Source organism: Bison bison, unplaced genomic scaffold (genome assembly GCF_000754665.1).
Source record: "Bison bison bison isolate TAMUID 2011002044 unplaced genomic scaffold, Bison_UMD1.0 scf7180017864390, whole genome shotgun sequence".
NCBI lineage: Eukaryota > Metazoa > Chordata > Mammalia > Artiodactyla > Bovidae > Bison > Bison bison.
Window position 1 is genome coordinate 599,121 of NW_011494962.1, and position 6,050 is coordinate 605,170.

General features: G+C 38.2%; 1 protein-coding gene across 3 annotated transcripts in view; it reads right to left on the reverse strand.

Moving 5' to 3' along the window:
* LOC105002122 (C-type lectin domain family 12 member B-like) overlaps window positions 1-6,050 on the reverse strand; it is a 21,915-nt gene that overhangs the window by 13,223 nt on the left and 2,642 nt on the right. The window lies entirely within an intron of this gene.

The window sequence follows — 6,050 nt, forward strand, 5'->3', positions numbered from 1 at the left end:
AAACAAAGCTAGTGAAAGTGATGGAATTCCAGTGGAGCTCTTTCAAATCCTGAAAGATGATGCTGTAAAAGTGCTGCACTCAATATGTCAGCAAATTTGGAAAACTCAGCAGTGGCCAAGGACTGGAAAATGTCAGTTTTCATTCCAATCCCAAAGAAAGCAATGCCAAAGAATGCTCAAACTACCGCACAATTGCACTCATCTCACATGCTAGTAAAGTAACACTCAAAATTCTCGAAGCCAGGCTTCAGCAATACGTGAACCGTGAACTGCCAGATGTTCAAGCTGGTTTTTGAAAAGGCAGAGGAACCAGAGATCAAATCGCCAACATCTGCTGGATCATCAAAAAAGCAAGAGAGTTCCAGGAAAACATCTATTTCTGCTTTATTGACTATGTCAAAGCCTTTGAATGTGTGGACCACAATAAACTGTGGAAAATTCTGAAAGAGATGGAATACCAGACCACCTGACCTGCCTCTTGAGAAACCTGTATACAGGTCAGGAAGCAACAGTTAGAACTGGACATGGAACAATAGACTGGTTCCAAATAAGAAAAGGAGTACATCAAGACTGTATATTGTCACCCTGATTGTTTAACTTATAGTCAGAGTACATCATGAGAAATGCTGGACTGGAAGAAGCACAAGCTGGAATCAAGATTGCCAGGAGAAATATCAATAACCTCAGATATGCAGATGATACACCCTTGTGACAGAAAGTGAAGAGGACCTAAAAAGCCTCTTGATGAAAGTTAAAGAGGAGAATGAAAAATTGGCTTAAAGCTCAACATTCAGAAAACTAAGATCATGGCATCTGGTCCCATCATTTCATGGCAAATAGATAGGGAAACAGTGTCAGACTTTATTTTTCTTGGCTCCAAAATCACTGCAGATGGTGATTGCAGTCATGAAATTAAGACACTTACTCCTTGGAAGGAAAGTTATGACCAACCTAGGTAGCATATTGAAAAGCAGAGACATTACTTTGCCAACAAAGATTCGTCTAGTCAAGGCTATGGTTTTTCCTGTGGTCATGTATGGATGTGAGAGTTGGACTCTGAAGAAGGCTGAGCACCGAAGAATTGATGCTTTTGAACTGTGGTGTTGGAGAAGACTCTTGAGAGTCCCTTGGACTGCAAGGAGATCCAGCCAGTCCCTCCTAAAGGAGATGAGTCCTGGGTGTTCATTGAAAGGAATGATGCTAAAGCTGAAACTCCAATACTTTGACCACGTCATGTGAAGAGTTGACTCACTGGAAAAGAGTCCGATGCTGGGAGGGATTGGGGGCAGGAGGAGAAGGGGATGACAGAGGATGAGATGGCTGGATGGCATCACTGACTTGATGGACATGAGTTTAAGTGAACTCCAGGAGTTGGTGATGGACAGGGAGGCCTGGGGTGCTGCAATTCATGGGGTTGCAAAGAGTCAGACACAACTGAGCAACTGAACTGAATTGAACTGAACTGAATTGAAGATATTTTCTTTCCATATCTACTCAATACTAAATGGTAACTAGTTACTTTAATTACTTCCTTGTTTATATCTATTCTTTTTATTGTTTATGGAATCTTATTATTCATATTTTAGATTACTTGGTTTTATTATCCAAGTCCATCATGATTTTCATGTCTCTTTATTTTATTTTTTTTTTTGTATGACATTCTAGGACCTGCAACTGGGCCTTAATGATCATTCATTCTTTGTATGAAAGTCATGTTTTTTCAAATTGAAAACTTTTAGTGCCATAATTTAATATCATAAATTAGTTTGATTATCTTTCTCTTGTAGGGATTCTGTTTTACTTGGAGCTGTTTGTTGGGCTTTTTCTTTTCCTCTGGTTCTGTGTTTCCTATGGTTCTGGGTTCCATAAAATTAGTAACTTTTATTTGTTTTCCCTTGGCTTTACTGACTTTTAAGATTTGATACCAAGCTTTTGAGTACTTTGTGTGTGTGAAGTCACTCAGTTGTGTCCAACTCTTTGTGACCCCATGGACTGTAGCCTACGAGGCTCCCCCATCCATGGGATTTTCCAGGCAAGAGTACTGAAGTGGTTTGCCATGTCCTTCTCCAGAGGATCTTCCCCACCCAGGGATCAAACCTGGGTCTCCCATATTTTAGGCAGATGCTTTACCGTCTGAGCCACCAGGAAGTCACTTTGAGTACTTTGAGTGGCATCAAATCTATGTGTGATGGAATGCACAGGTGTTTCTTTTACTAAGTGCCAGTGGAATGTCAGAAAACAAGGTCTTCATTTTATACCCCATAAAAGAAGAAACCTGGTCCATTGTCTTCTGAGATGCAAAGTCTGAGGCTTTCCATGATTTAGGATTATAGAAGACCTTTCCTGCATTCTTATTTAGTTTCCACACTAACCCTCAGAGGCCAAAAAGATAAGCAAGTCCTCCCAGGACCACATAAGAAAGTTGGCACCATCTTTTTTCTACAGAGTCTAATAAATCTCAAGAGACTGAATCCTTCCTAGGCACCAGAGAGACCTGAATCTAAGCCTTTTATTTGTGAATCTTCAGGCTCTTAATGAGGGCAGTGGCACACAAATCTTTTCTTCATTGGCACCATAAGAGTTTGGAATACATACCATCAATCCGCTGCCTGGTTGCTAGCCCCAACAGTAGCTCCTTACATGGGCTTAGGTATTTGCCAGTAGGAAATGGGAAAAAAAGGCAGAATGAAAGTACATTTGAGCTGATTGAAATGCTAATTAAAACCAGTCTGAAATGAACAGTTATAGATGCATCATCCCTTTACCTTGATTTTTCTCTTAAAACTCCAATAAAATATAGAAAGTAGTTAAAGAAGGCATATAGATTCATAATAACAAAGAAAGGAAACCACAGAAATGGCCTTTGGGAAGGTAGGTAACAGATACAAAAGCTATTACTAACTTTGTAGGCACTTAGAAACTGAAGCAAAGTCAGTAGTGAGGAAACAAAAGTGAGCTGACTCTTGCGTAAGAACCCCAAAGGCTCCTGGTATTTTATCTTTCCAAGTGGAGGTATGGGTGAGTCTGAAAACTGAAAAAAATGCCCGAAAGTTGATATAAGATATGCATATTCCCTCCTATGTATTTTTCTCTCCACTTTGTAAAATGGTTACCCTCTCTTACCCATTATAACAGAAGAATGCCCAGGGAGGAGTACTGGAAGATTCATTCAACTCCAGAATAGTCAACTGGCTCAAGAAAGGGGAAAAAATTTCAAATATCAAAAATTGGGTTTCTCAGTGAATTGCTCCAGTTCATGAATGCTACTTCAGTTCATCACTTCATGGCAAATAAATGGGGAAACAATGGAATCAGTGACAGACTTTATTTCTTGGGCTCCAAAATTACCACAGATGGGGACTATAGCCATGAAATTAAAAGATGCTTACTCCTTCGAAGAAAAGCTATGACCACCTAGACAGCATATTAAAAAGCAGAGACATTACTTTGCCGACAAAGGCCCAACTAGTCAAAGGTATGGTTTTTCTAGTTGTCATGTATGGATATGAGAGTTGGACTATAAAGAAAGCTGAGCACCTAAGATTTGATACCCTTGAACTGTGGTGTTGCGAAGACTCTTGCTGACAGGAGATCCAACCAGTCAATCCTAAGGAAATCAGTCCTGAATATTCACTGGAAGAACTGATGTTGAAACTCCAATACTTTGGCCACCTGATGTGAAGAACTGACTCACTGGAAAAGACCCTGATGCTGGGAAAAATTGAAGGCAGGAGGAGAAGGGAATGACAGAGGATGAGATGGTTGGATGGTATCACTGACTCAATGGGCATGAGTTTGAGCAAGCTCCAGGAGTTGGTGATGTACAGGGAAGTATGGCATGCTGAAGTCCGTGGGGTCACAAAGAGTCACACATGATTGAGCAACTGAACTGAATTGACTATGAATGCTACCATTTAGCAAGCCCATCTCACCTACACAAGCTCTCATTAAATCAGTTTAGTACCACACACTTAAGTGAGTAGAGACAACCAAGGATCATTTGATATTTGAGGAAAGCAGCCAATATGAGGCTGAAGAAACAGAAAACACAGACAATAAGAATTTAGGGAAAGCATAAATAATGCAATGAGAACAGTTCAAAAACTCTGTAAATAAACAGACTCTCTTATATGACTGTGTTAGTCATTCAGTCACGTCCGACTCTGCATTCCCATGGACTCGCCAGGCTCCTCTGTCCATGGAATTCTCCAGGCAAAAATACAGGAGTGGGTTTCCACTTCCTTCTCCAGGGGATCTTCCTGACCTAGGGATCAAATCCAAGTCTCCTTCATTTCACACAGATTCTTTACCATTTGAGTCACCAGGGAAGACCTTATAAGGCATGGAGGTATATAAATGTAGAAAACAATTTTGTCAGTTTCTTATACAGTAAACATAAGCCATCCAAACCAGGCTTCTACTCTTAGTTATTATCCTTCAAAAATTTCTAAAAACAGGTCTCTACAAAGACTTGTATATCTATCAGCTTTATTCATACAAGCTCCAAACTGGAAGCAACGGAAATGTTCATCTACAGATGAGTGAGTTTACATGGTATGGTGTAGTCACACTCTGGAATATTGTTCAGCCATGGAAAGAAATTCACTGCCAATGCATAGAACACAGATGAATCTCAAAAACATTGTGTTTACTGAATGAAGCCAGTCATAGAAGAAGTCACGGTCAATCATTGCATATTATTTGAAACTATTTATATAAAAACTCTTCCCTGGTGGCTCAGATGGTAAAGAATTTGCCTGCAATGTGGGAGACCAGGTTCAATCCTCAGGGTTGGGAAGATCCCCTGGAGAAAGAAATAGCAATCCACTCCAGTATTACTGCCTGGAGAATTCCATGGATAGAGGAGCCTGGCAGGCTAGAGTCTGTGGAGTCGCAAAGAGTCAGACACAACTGAGCAACTACACTGCTACTACTACATAAAACCTCTAGATTTAACAGAATAGTCTAGAATGACAAAAAGTAAAAGCTGGGGCTAAAACTAAGATAGGTGGTGAGGATAAGATGGAGGCACACAAGTTGTCTTCTTGTGGTGACAGAAATACTGTAAATCTTAATTTTAGTTGGTTGTATGGGTATATATTTTTTAAGTCCAGTCAACCATATGCTTAAGTGAGCATATTATTTTGTATTTAAATTATAACGTTGACTTGAAAGTACAATTTTTAAAACCATCAGAGAATTAAGATACAATTTTTCATCCACATATAAGAATAGAATGCCATAGAAACAGCCTTTAGAAAACAATAGCAGAAGTTCATTGAAAATAAAATAATATCAGAAACATTTTTAATGGAAAAAGATAATTTAAGAAAATTATCCATGAAATATAATAAAGGATAAAATGATGAAAAATGGGAGGAAAAAAGTCAATGAAGTTTAAATATAAAAGTTGGAAAGATTCAGAAAAGTACACGAATGCTCTCTGGGGATGGATGGAGAAAGTAATTAAAAAGAGCTGATTCTCCATAATTAAAGGTCATGAGTTTATCATCTTTGGTTTGTCTTCCTTATTTTCTCAAAAAATTTCTGTCTTTTATTTTATTTTTTGTTGAAGTATAGTTGATTTACAATGCTGTGTCAGTTTCTGGTTATACATAAATATGTATATATACATATGTGTGTGTGTGTGTATATATATATATATATACATGTATATAGATATTAAGATACTTTTCCATTATAAGTTATTACAAGATATTGAGTAGAATTCCCTGTGCTATACAGTGGTTCTTGTTGGTTATCTATTTTATATATAGTAGTGTACATATGTCAATCTTAAGTTCCAAATTTATTCTTTCCTCCGTTTCCCCTTTGGTAGCCATACGTTTGTTTTCCATGGCTGTGAGTCTGTTTCTGTTTTGTAACTAAGTTCCTTTTGTATCATTTTTCAGATTCCATATATAGGTGATATCACATGGTATATGTCTTTGTCTGACTTACTTCACTTAGTATTATAATCTCTAGGTCCATCCATTTTGCTGCAAATGGCAATATTTTATTCTTTTTATGGCTTAGTAGTATTTCATTAT